Below are 12,799 nucleotides of genomic sequence, written 5' to 3' on the forward strand. Positions count from 1 at the left end.
TAGCATTCACGAGCCCGAGTTCGGTCCTGGGCTAGTGTTTTGCTTTTTTCCCATTTATTTTCTTTTTAAATTACTTCAAAATTTACAAAAAGTTTTTATTAATATTTTTAAAAAAATTATGCGAAAATAAATATTTATTCTCAATAAATAAATTATAATCCACGAATTGGGAGAATAAATATTTTTTGTATAAAATATGAAGAACATATTATATAAACTTTTTTGCAAATTGATAAATTAATTTGAAATAATTTGAAAAGAAAAACGATATTAGCTCAGAACCGAATTCTGGTCTCGTGAATGCTACGCCAGCGCTTTATACACTATACTATTCGGATTTTTGCAACAACAGTACTTTATTAAAGTATAAGCTATGCTGAAAGTTTGAGGGCCATTCTATCGAAATTGGCTGGCAATTGCGCTTTAATATTTTCATGAATGAACATTCTAAATGTATACTACCATTACACTAAATCTTATCCCGAACTCAATTTTCAACCTTGTAAGCAAATGTAGTATATTATGATGCAACAGAAAAGACTAGAATTCGACAGAAATAAATGAAAATAAACATACAACCAATTTGAGTATTTCTGTTAACGTTATATATTTGTTAAATCGGTCACTCAAAATCATTAATGTCATTTTAATGATTTTGAGTTTCGTTAAAAGTTTTTCGTTTTTGAGTGAGTTTTTTTAATCGTTTCGTTCTTTTGACATGGATGCAAACCTTAAACTGAAATGTTCCCTTAGAATTATTATCTTCATAAAATACATCAGCATAAAAGCCATTTTTCTGTTTAAGTGTAAGCAAACTATTCACATGGTTTTTAAATTTTTACGCACTTTTCTTTCACTTGATTTACTTCATTTTTGTAAAGGTCAAATAGTGTTATCGAGTTTTCGCCTATTTTCTTATGTTCCTGAATATTGAAATTTTGTTAATTTTGCGTTTTTAATGAAGATAGACTATTCTAATACTTTCTGAACTTCAACATCATTTGATCTTTAATTTAACTAAAGTTTGACTCCATCAGCACAGATGCCACCTGGTGATGACTTTAAGAAACAGTACATCTTAAGATTAAAAAAATAGAAAATAATTAAAATAAAAAATGTAATGTTTAGTGCAATAATAAAATATTTTTAAACAGTTTTTAATTAAGTTATATTTATTATTAATTTATTTTTTCTTATAAATGCTTTTTAAATATTAAATATATTCGTCTTACTGGCTTATTTCGAAATTCGAATTTATTAAATTTATTAGAGGAAGAATTTATATTTCTTTTCAATAGAAAATCAAAGCAAATGAATGAATCTGATAATTTAAAACATCCTATCTTATAGATGTGGTTAATTTTACATTTAAGTACAGTACAATTATCTTTATACTTTTTTATTCATACTTGCTACTGCTTATTAAAACAAGTAATAACATCAAATATTAGGATATCAGGTAGTCATTACATTAAGGTTTAATATTTTGGTTAGTGACGTTTATTTACACACTGGGGCCGCGGTGGCCTGGTGGTAAGGTCTCGTCCTTGGAGCCTGAGGGTTTCAGTTTCGAGACCTAATTCCAACGAAAGACCGTCGTGTAAGCGGGTCTGATGGACGTTAAATCTGTCAGGGCCAAATGTCCTCCTACTGGTGTGGTGTGGACTTTTGGAGAGGGGGTTGCTAGCCCAGGTGTTGTCCTCGTCATCTGACCTCCGTTCAAAATTACGAGGTCCGTCCCAAAAATAGCCCTAGTATTGCTTTAATACGGGACGTTAATATAACGAAACTAACTAAATTCTCTGCGCTCTAATTAAATGGTTAATTTGATCGTGGAAATCCAGAATGTCGTGAAAAAGGAAACAAACATTTCGATTGATTTATTATTTATGAATTAATATTTAACATTCAATTGTAGTTTTATATGAAATTTCAATTTATCGCAACTTTGGAAATATTAAGTTGTTTTTACACAAATATGCCATCCGAAATACGGCAAATTCAATTTTATAGTATTTTAAATTTTATTACTTTGTGAAAGTTTGTTAGCTGACTAATAATTCCTAAAAGATACAGAATCCTGACAATTTCAAATGCTAAGAAAATATACCATACAGGCTTTGATGAAGGTAAAACTGAACTGCTGAACTAAAATTTCTGAATGAATAGAGTCAGCTAAAAAATATATAAATTAAACCGAAATTTGAAAACCATTTCAGCATATAAGTAATCTGTTAAGTATTTATTTAATTATGACTATTTTTTATTTGACAATAATTGTTCTGGAAGATTGGAATTTGACTGAAGCAAATAGCAGTAATTAAATAAATAATACTGTACTCTGGCTCTGATGAGGTGGCGGATATGACGTTAATTACATGAAAATCAGACGAGATTGTTTTGATAAGTTGAGAGAAGAACATGAATCAAAGTTTGTCATATATGGCTGTGTTTCGTCCTGCATAACACGGCAATAAAGAAATGTCAACAATGTGGAGTAGGAGTTTCCAGTAGCACCGATTTAAATACTATCTCACATACGCACGCCACACACACACACACACAAAACGTACACAAGGACAGTAATTGCAGTAAATCAGTAAGAAACAATCTTGATAGCTCAAAGCACACTGAGGGAATTCACTTGATTACTCACGTCTCTATATTGATTGACTCTCAGTTCTATCGCTCGGCTCTTTAGAAATATAACAGGACTAAGAAGCTCTTAGAACAATCGCCAAAATTCCAGTCCTAATGGAGCTATCGCCAAGCTTCTCGAATATTGTAGGTCCTCCATTTTTATCGTCAAAGTGATCTTTTTTTGCCGAGGTCTGGGTAAATGACTCATTCAATGGCCATTAAATATCTGTTAAACTATCTTCCTTACCAGTAGAGTTATTGCTCAGGAAAGCAGCATTACAATTTCGTAAAAATATATTTATAACAGTCCTATTATTTATCCACGACCTATTTTTTTTTTTTTGCTTAATATTTTCTTTTCCTTTCGGCAAATGCACTCATTTGTTTGCTGTCGCAAGTGAGCTGCCAACTCCTCAGAATACGTTATATTATATTTTACACTGAAATGTTATTTTCAATAATCGAATAAATACAAATAAATTTTCTTCATGTATACCGCAAAAGAATTTTTTCTTTCCTTAAAGAAAAAAAAAATATCTAATAATTTATCTGTCTATCATGGTGGTTTGATCAATGAATATATGTCACCAAAAATATATTTTTCCATATTCATCCATTAAGACAATGAAAGATCATTAAATATGGTTTGCATACAAATGGAGGTAATTAAGGAATCCATTATCATTAAAATCCTAAAAGACCCAACAATGCGTTTCCATTCGCAAGTCGTGCAACTTGTCCGTAGTCATGCATGCGTTATCAGTCTGATGTTAATATATTTTTTTTTCTGAAAATGTTATAGTATTTTTAGCAAGGAAAAGCCCGGAAAGTTTTGATCAATGGCAGATTAAACTCAATACTCGTGACAAAAATTGTTTTAAAGATAATATATTGTCGTATTTACATGTAAAACGAAAGGTCTTTGTATATCAAACAGATGTTTATGTATTTCTGTAATTAAAACAGACCGAAAATTATTAACAGAATAGAGTTTCTACTATTTGACATAATGAAATACGCCACTTTTCAAATAAACATAGAATAACACCTCCAAAATATCTATTTGAAGATATTTTTCTTTTCACATTAAGCTGAAGCAACCTAACCTGCAAACATTAATTTTTCCTCTAAAAGGTGATTAGACTTGGCTGCTAGAAAAGTTTCCACTTTTCAAAGAAAAAAATTGCGGTCCCCATTCTAAGTTACACCAATTATTTTCATATATGTGGGCATGGTGCCCATTAATAAGGTAAGCGCTCAAGTGTACACATAATAACGCGACATAGAAGCTGTTTGGTATTTGGTACTGAACAATTTAAGCAAGCTGTTGTAAAAATTACAAAAATGACCTAACCGTCCATCAGTTTAATGACAAACAACACTACCTATTAAAATTGCTTCTGAGATAATGTTCTGTACGTGCTTGAAAAAAGAAATAACCAGGCAAAGTGATAACTGTTTTATATAATGAAACCTTTCATTTTTCAAGTAAACGTAGTATAATATCCCAAAAATAATTTTGTAGATGGTTTAATTTGACAATAAGTCGACGGGTTTTAGATGCAAATAATTCGAACTGAAAATGTTCAAAAATATAATTCTGACGTAAAGTTTTTAAAAATATACTTTTATTTGTATAAAAAGTATTATTTCTGGAAAATTTCATTTTCTACTTTTCATTCTTCAATTTTTTTATTGAATCTTGATGAATGACTTTTTTTAATTCCATACCGGCTGGCGCCATTAGTACAGAATAAAAATTTAGTTAAATTGATCGATTAACTGTTAATCAAGTTATGAGAATTTTAAAATAGCATATTATCATCGAGAATATACGAATGTAATACATATAAAATTTGACAGCTCTAGCACACCAGGAAACTGAATGAAAAATCAGTTGAAAATTTCCTTCTTTACAATTATGAAACAAGTCAAGTTAAATGAATGTAAGTAAAAATGGTTAAAGCATGAGAATAAGACATTTTGTTATTATGCTTAACATATGAAATATCTGTATTTTGAATGCATTTTAGAAACTTAAAAATTATAATTTAACAACCAAATTCATATATTTCTTTGCAGAATAACAAACTGCTATCTTAAATTAAGTTTAGAAATTTCTTTTTATTGAAAATCTGTTTACTTGTAGCATAAAACAAACACGGAAAAAAAATATTTAGAACGTGCTACTTTATTCCATTGAATTCATAAAGCACCTATTATGAAGCAAAGATGAAACGGAATGTAAAATCATCCCGAAGCATATGATAGGGTTATAAACATTGAAGAAGCTCAAGTTGTTTATCCTGTAACTGGAAGTTATCTTCTATTGTGAAGGGGAAAAGTGAGAAACTGATCTCATTTCAGCTTTTGCCAGTATTGATTTCAACTCCCGCAGTTGTGTTAATGTTCCATCAGTCTTCACTCTCCCTGCTTTTCTCCCCCCTTTTTTTCCGTTTACTCCATGGTCGCCTATTCTTTGACGTTGATATCGATTTTGAAAAGTACAAAGATTTTTGGTGAGGGAGACTGACTTTTTGTAATGTTAGGAACATCCCGCATAATGATTGTACAGAGGGCTTTATAGTTTGGATAAAATATTACAATTTTACATTAAATAAATTACTTGTGTTATAGCCGAGAAAATTTTAAATGACGTATTTTAGTAAAATTTGTTTGTACTTTAGTAAAATTTCAAAACCTTTTAATAATTCTTTATTAGATGGCATAATTTTTATTTAACAATCAGGGTATCGTAAATTTTTCTTGATTAAATCTATGATATCCTGATTGTTTCGATTATTTTCTGATTAGATATCTGATTGTTTTGACTTGATATCCTTTAAAAATCATTGGAAATGCGATATTTTTGAGCTTCAGGAAATTGTTGACAGGACATCTTACATACATTTTTTTAAACCTTGATTGTTATAAAATCAAAAATAAGATCAGTTCAAAATAGTTATAAATTTACAATTATATCAACTATCTTCAATGGAGGTATATATTTATATGTATGGTGACATACGATTTAATATCAAAAATCAAGACTCCATAAGTGAAACAGCATCCAAAGTAACTGTAACATTGGTAATCCTTTCTGTAAAGGTTATTTTCATATTTAAAAAAAATGCCGTTTTGTTGATGTTGTTGTTGCTGCTATTGTTGTTAGGAAATATTCGTAAAAATACTCTTAAGAAATTCTTTCTCAATATGTAATATGTGAGTGGAAATTTTGAGACAATTTCAAATAGCTACCCAATGAAAATTCTATCACTTATTCATAATCATTTTTTCCCTTTTAAATCGCGATTTTTACGTATTCGATTTCTGTATTTTGTCGGCATTTTCACAACAAATCTTGTTGTTAACAGCCGTAACAATTATAATACTTTTTTAATAGTAGCTGCTCATTTATTATAGGAATAATTCATTTTGGGTTACAATAACATTTAAGTGAATTGCACAACAAAAAAGATTGTTTCGGCTAGAGAAAAATTAAATTGTAAAGCACTTAGAATCTATTAATAGAACAACGAAAGCTATTTCTATAAAGATGTATGTGTAACATATATCACGAAATAAAAATATTATTTCTTATTAGCAACTTTATAAATGAAATTATTGAACTGCAAGCATTCTTTTCGTTGCAAAAAAAATTTTAAAAAAAGTTCTGCTTTAAAAACAGTTTTATTAGTTTTTTTAATAAATAAGAATAAAATGTCTTCTGTAAACGAATTATTTAAATAATTTTAACTTTAAAATCTATAAAGAATGCCTATCTTTATTTATCGAAAAACTGGAAATAATAATACTAAAATTTAAAATCAGAAAAAAAAAAAAAAAAATCCTACTTTCCTCGACTTTTTTTAAAGTCTTTTTTTATTAATTTTTTCAAACGAGACTTTCTAAAGAATGCACATTAGGAAATATTACATACATATTCTGAAAGAAGATTCATATATATTATTTTAAGTCCATCTAACTAATGTTAAGTTACTAATCGAAATACTTTAAAATCACCTCGAAGATAAAATTAATAACAAATATTCTGATCTAACACTTAGAACACTTGATTCTATTTTGTTCCAGATTTCTTTATCAAATGATTTCGAGTTACAAATTTCTGAAGATCTTGGAAAGCATTTACTGTACTCAGTATCAACATACAGATTTAAGATCCATGTATTCAAATCGGATTCTTTATTTTTCTTGCTCATATCCGTTTGTTTCTATGCATATAAAATCAACTGGAAAATAAGTTGAAGATCTTTTCTTTAAATTATATCTTGCCTTACGAGGAAGAAGCGAAAGTAAATTAATTTTATCTTTCAGGGAGATTTTACAAATTCTTTTGGCGACCCATGCCCAGGAATCTTATTGGCGTGCTAATAGTACCTGCTAATGACATGAAAAAAAAAGAAAAAAAAAAAAAAAAAGAGCGGTGAAAAAAGAGCATTCAAAGCGTTTTTGCGATTTAGAGATTTTTCTTTAAAAATAGCTGACCTAGTATTTCTTATAAATGCGTGATCTTCACGCGATACGGTAGTTCTACTTGAGACAGTTAAAGTTGTAAAAATTAGACCCTAATGAGAGTAAGAAGAACCAAATGCCAATGCAAGTCAGAATTTAAATTTAAATTTAAATTGTCAGAAAACATTGATTTCAAAAACACTAATAATTGAACTTATTAAATATATATATATATATATATATATATATATATATATATATATATATATATATATATATATATATATATATATATATATATATATATATATATATATATATATATATATATATATATATATATATATATATATATATATATATATATATATATATATATATATATATATATAATATATTAATTTCATGTAAAAAAATTTTGGGCACTTCAGATTCAATTACATTTTTAAAAGTGCGATTTATCCATTTTAAAAGTTTATTACTTGCAGGTGAATATTTCAGATTACGCCGTTCGGTATTCTAGTTTAATTCGGTACTTAATAAAAAAAATTAATAGATGTGGTGAAAAGCTTATAAGCAAGTTAACAGCTACGCTACATGAGCAGTTGCTTTTGTATTGTAGTCATGTTACTGGGCTGCGAACCACAAGGTCCGCGGTTCTATCCTTGCTCATACTAATCGCTACATAGTCATACTTACTTTTACATTTCATTTTAATCAGCTAGAATGTTTTTTTCTCGAATTTCTTTTACATTTCCATAATATAGCGCTTTTTTAGCTTCGTGAAAATGGGGAGAATCGATGTGAAGGAAATCGAGTATTTTTTTACTCTTTCCTTTGACAGAATATGTCCAATAAACTTATTACAGATCTATTGTTCTGATGGCAAGGTCGTTTTTATCAAAGTCATTTATCTACTTCTTAGCGTTTGTAAATTATCGTGTGCACACGAATGGACAAATAGGCAGTCCGACTGTGTCTTTTGACGTACTTGTTCCCGAATTTGACACAAATCTACAGTTTGGGGCAAAAAATATCTCAGCAGAATTCATACCTTAAAAGCTTGTTGCATTTTTTGCTTCTAAATACTCAGGATTGGTCGGACCTATAGATATTCAACTTTTTGAAAAAAGGGTTTAAAATTCGAAACAGATCTTTTGTTTTAGCATTAAAGTAATATACAGGACCGCCAAGGGCCGCGCTGGACTCCAGAGTAAAGTTTGCTGGATCTCATAACTCGAATACTTCCTCATAAACTCCCCTTCTGCTCTCTCAAAATATCCCGAAGAGGCACCTCTCCTCCTTTCTAGGCAAGCATAATCTATCTACCTTCTTGCATTTTTTAAAATTATTTTGTTCTTATACTTAAGGATAATCAATATTTCTATTTTAAGTATTTCGTCTAATATCTGATAAAATGCACAATTTTAATGTAACTACAACAAATTTTATTTGTATAGATTATTAAATTTTTAAGATATCGTGTTCATAGGCAGATCGTCTATCCGATAACCAGACAGACAAAAATTTAAAAAAATTGCTTTTATGGACTCAAGGAGACCTGAAACATGAAGATACAGCACAATTTTCAGGTCGAATTTTTGACGATTACAATGCTTTCTCTTTATGTCAGATATTGCATATGAGAAATAAAAAGAATCAGTTATCTAGTTTCAGTTATTGCATATTAAAAATATTTTACGGACATTTTGAATTTTATTCACAGAAACAAAAATTGCATTCATAAAGATGCCTGAAATGAACTCCTACGGCGATACTTAATAGGACAAAATAAATATATATCGCAAAGAATCACTCGACATTTTCTGTCCAGATCGTTCCAGAAAGACATACTTATTAACGCTGGGATCACAGCTCTCTGTCATTGTTCCTTATTTTTATAGCCTAATGTCACGGTATTTTCTCGGCACATTTGTGGGATATGGGGTATTAAATGTCATATCTATTAATGATTTTCGTGATTCTTTGAAGGTTTTTTTCTTATGAATTGATAGTTACCTTTCAAATGTTTGCGTTTGTTCACCACAATCGCATGCGGGAGATGTGCTATTTGTCATATACATATTGTGTTCTAAATTAGAGCTCTCAGCAGAGTTCTGGAAAGAGCAGGATTCAGAGAGGCGTCGTTCGTGCCACACAGCCATTTTGCGTGCGTTCTAGAGAAACGGTCTCACCGAAAGTAAATCGGTTATTCCAAAACTGGAGCAGTTCAAAAGTGTTATTCATGTTCTCAATCTGCTTGCATCCAAGGCTGCTCTTGAAAGCATAGGGCTGAATATTCGAATTTGGAATAGGAGCGGCACCTTTTTTCTCAATTTCTTTTTTTTTCTACGAAGAATCAAAAATAATATTTAAATAATATTTGACATGCTAATGATATAACCTCAATTAGCTATAAAGAAAATTCCTGCTCATTGTATACTCCTCAGCTCTTCAAATTTAATTTTAGAAGCAGAGCATCAAGTCACAAGCAACATAATACTAATTTCAGCTAAGCTCATTATGCTACTGTGATATCAGTCATTTCTACTATATGATTGAGTCTCAAAATGTATTTTTTTCAAAATTGCATTCGGCGTTTTCAAGAATGAATTAAAGGAACTTGGAATATTTGTATCTTCAAGAAATTGATTTTTCACTTTTACAAAATGGTGATTACAGAAATGTTAAATGTTTAACCCACTGATTACAAAAAAGTTTAAAGTGCATAGGGCATCAAGTCACAAGCATAAGACTTGATATCAAACATTATGATCAGTTTATATGATTAAGTCTAAGAAAGTATTTTTTCAAAATTGTGTTTTGCTCTTTCAAAAATGAATTAACCCTTTCGACGTTCTCTCCTGTCCACGAAAATTTCTGTTTTTCCTCTGTTTTTCGCCGCATAAGAAGAAACAAAAATAAAAAAATCAAACAAGTAAACATTTACAAAGCGTTTTAAACGTTTAAAAATTTTAAAATGTAGAATAACGCTTGAAGCGCGTTACTATCGCCCTACAGACGTTTCACTTGAATGCGCTAGACGCGTTACGGACGACGAAGAGGTTAAAGGAACTTGGAATATTTGTATCTTCAAGAAATTGATTTTGAACTTTTGCAAAATGGGGCATATTTCACTGATTACAGAAATATTTCATATGTATATGTATTTAATATAATAAAACCAGAAACTTAAAAAGTTAACTTGTAAAAAGGAAGCTAACAGGCACCGTAGAAATATATATTTTCAAAATAATGTTTAGAATTTTTTTTTACTGCATTCGTATGAAATCTTATATTACAATATTTACAAATATAATACCTAACCTAATTTTATTAATTTTTGCTTATTAATATTTATTAGTTTAACAATCTATTAAGAGTGAAAAATCATGAATTATTTTAGATTTTCAAGTTACATGTCCTTCGACATTCATTAACAATTTGTATTAGAGTAAATTAAAACAAAACTCACAAGAATTATTTTACCTGTATTATACTAACTTTGAAGTGATTGATGTACTGATTTGTACTTATGAACTTGAAAATTATCACATATCAGTATATATTGAATGTGTTATTAGAAAGCAAATATAGTAAAACAATTTTTTTCTGTTGATTTATAATGAAAACAGCTCATTCTTTCTATAAATACTAAATTCCACTATATATAAAACTTAGTTGCAAAAAATCCACTTTATTCATAACTGAAATTCGATAATTTTCATTGGTGAAAACGCCCCAGTTCCATATCCATTAATGAATTAAATAGCATTAAAATTATATAAGATTGAAATAGTATTAAATTCCATTAAAAATTAAGTCCCATTAAGAATTCGATAAATTCAATTAAATAATTTCATTAAACTCATTTTAAGAATTATGTCAAATTCTATTAAATTACTCCATTAAATTGAATTAAAGACTTCCATTAAATATGTTAAACTTTTCCATTTAACTCAATTTAAGAATTCCTTTGCATTTCATTAAAAATTTAAATTCTACATCTATTTCCATTTGCCTCAAAGGAGATCTTGAAAGCGTAGGATTGAGTATTCGAGTTTGGAATAGGAATGTATTTTCTTTCAAAATGTCGATTTTTCTGTAAAGAAAAATTAGAAATTCTATTATAATGTTTCAAACATAAATGAAGTAGCCAAAAATGATATTAGAGTAAATTAATGCTTATACTAACGCCTCAAATGCGCCACAAATTTAATTTTGAAATCCATTGCTCAGGGTGAGCCATCTTTTACAGAACAAAACAACTTGCATTTAAATGCTAGATGATATAAGCAGCTATGTTTGTCGCGTTACTGTGACGTCACGTGTATTGATTCCTTTGTGATAGATTTTTCGTTATTTTTGTATATTTTATCAGGAGAAAAAGAAAATGTAACGCAAATCTCATATTCAGAAATTCTGTTGAAATTGAAAAAGTGAGATATATTTCAGAATTGCAATCGCGCCATTTTATTTCAATAGCAGTGTTTTAATAAATGTGGTGGTGATAGAAGTGATAGAAGCAAATAATCGCAAAGCTTCTTCATTTGGACTTTCATTAGATCTAGTTATATCAAAATGTATCCTGACTTTACTACAGTGAAGGTGGATAAGAAATGAAGATTTGGAGATAGGTATTTTTCGGAGTTTAGAAATGCAAATTTCACTCTGATTAAACCCTTGAGTAACTTTGATATGGGACGAAAATCTAATAAAACAAATTATCAATAGTTATTATGAAATAGAAAAAGAATCAATCTATCGTCTTTGCCTTTTTCCTTTTTTAGGATCACATGTTATTAAATACTTTTAATTAACTCAACTTGCTTCATATTTGTGACGATGAATTTTCCAATCAATTTTTTCCCTTCTCCTAATGTACTAGAGCTTTAATATTTTGAATACTTGCGCACATTCGATGATAATACACTATTTTGATATTTTCAAAGTTTCTTTATCAGTTAATCAATTATTTTAATTAAATCTATATTCATACATGTGGTGCCTGCTGATAGAGAATTGGTGAAAAATGGATATTATAAAATTTATAATCAAGAATTTTAAGATGTACTAAAGACTAAAAAGTAGAAAATAATGTGTATAAAAAATTTATACTTTTTAGTGCATTAATAAGTGTTTTTTTCAAACGGTTTTTATTAAATTCATTTCTTATATTCAACAATTCATTATCATAATAAATATTTCTTTAATTTTTTAAACATGACTTGAACATGACAAAAACTTAGTAAAAATGACAGTCGAGATGTATGGAGGTAAAGGGAAGGGGCTCTTTAATTTTCGTTTCATTATTCAGTTGATTGAAAAACTGTATTCGACATTCTTTAATAATGTTATAATGACTTATGTTTATAAATAAATAATAATAAAAAAATTTTTTTAAAGCTACTTTTTTGTGCTTTTAAGAAAGAGGATTTTTAAAACTGCTTTTATTATAGCTATAACTCCTGCCATATATACGCTTGTTAGGGAATATTGGCGATATATTTGAGCAGGATACCTTGCGCCAGATCATTAAATTTGAGGATTCATTTCTGGCCCCTAATTATTTAAATTATTGCATAATTAAGATAAGTTGGATAATTAGGTTTAATTGTTTCAAGATTACGAATATTGCAGGCAGGGTAAAAGATTAATAACTCCCATTAATTGTTCAAACACTCCC

At 28.8% G+C, this 12,799-nt stretch overlaps 1 protein-coding gene across 4 annotated transcripts in view; it reads left to right on the top strand.

Moving 5' to 3' along the window:
- Positions 1 to 12,799, top strand: part of LOC129958563 (multiple epidermal growth factor-like domains protein 10) — an 83,692-nt gene that overhangs the window by 21,094 nt on the left and 49,799 nt on the right. The gene's annotated exons all lie outside the window — the stretch shown is intronic.

This window comes from Argiope bruennichi, chromosome X1, assembly GCF_947563725.1.
Source record: "Argiope bruennichi chromosome X1, qqArgBrue1.1, whole genome shotgun sequence".
Lineage (NCBI taxonomy): Eukaryota > Metazoa > Arthropoda > Arachnida > Araneae > Araneidae > Argiope > Argiope bruennichi.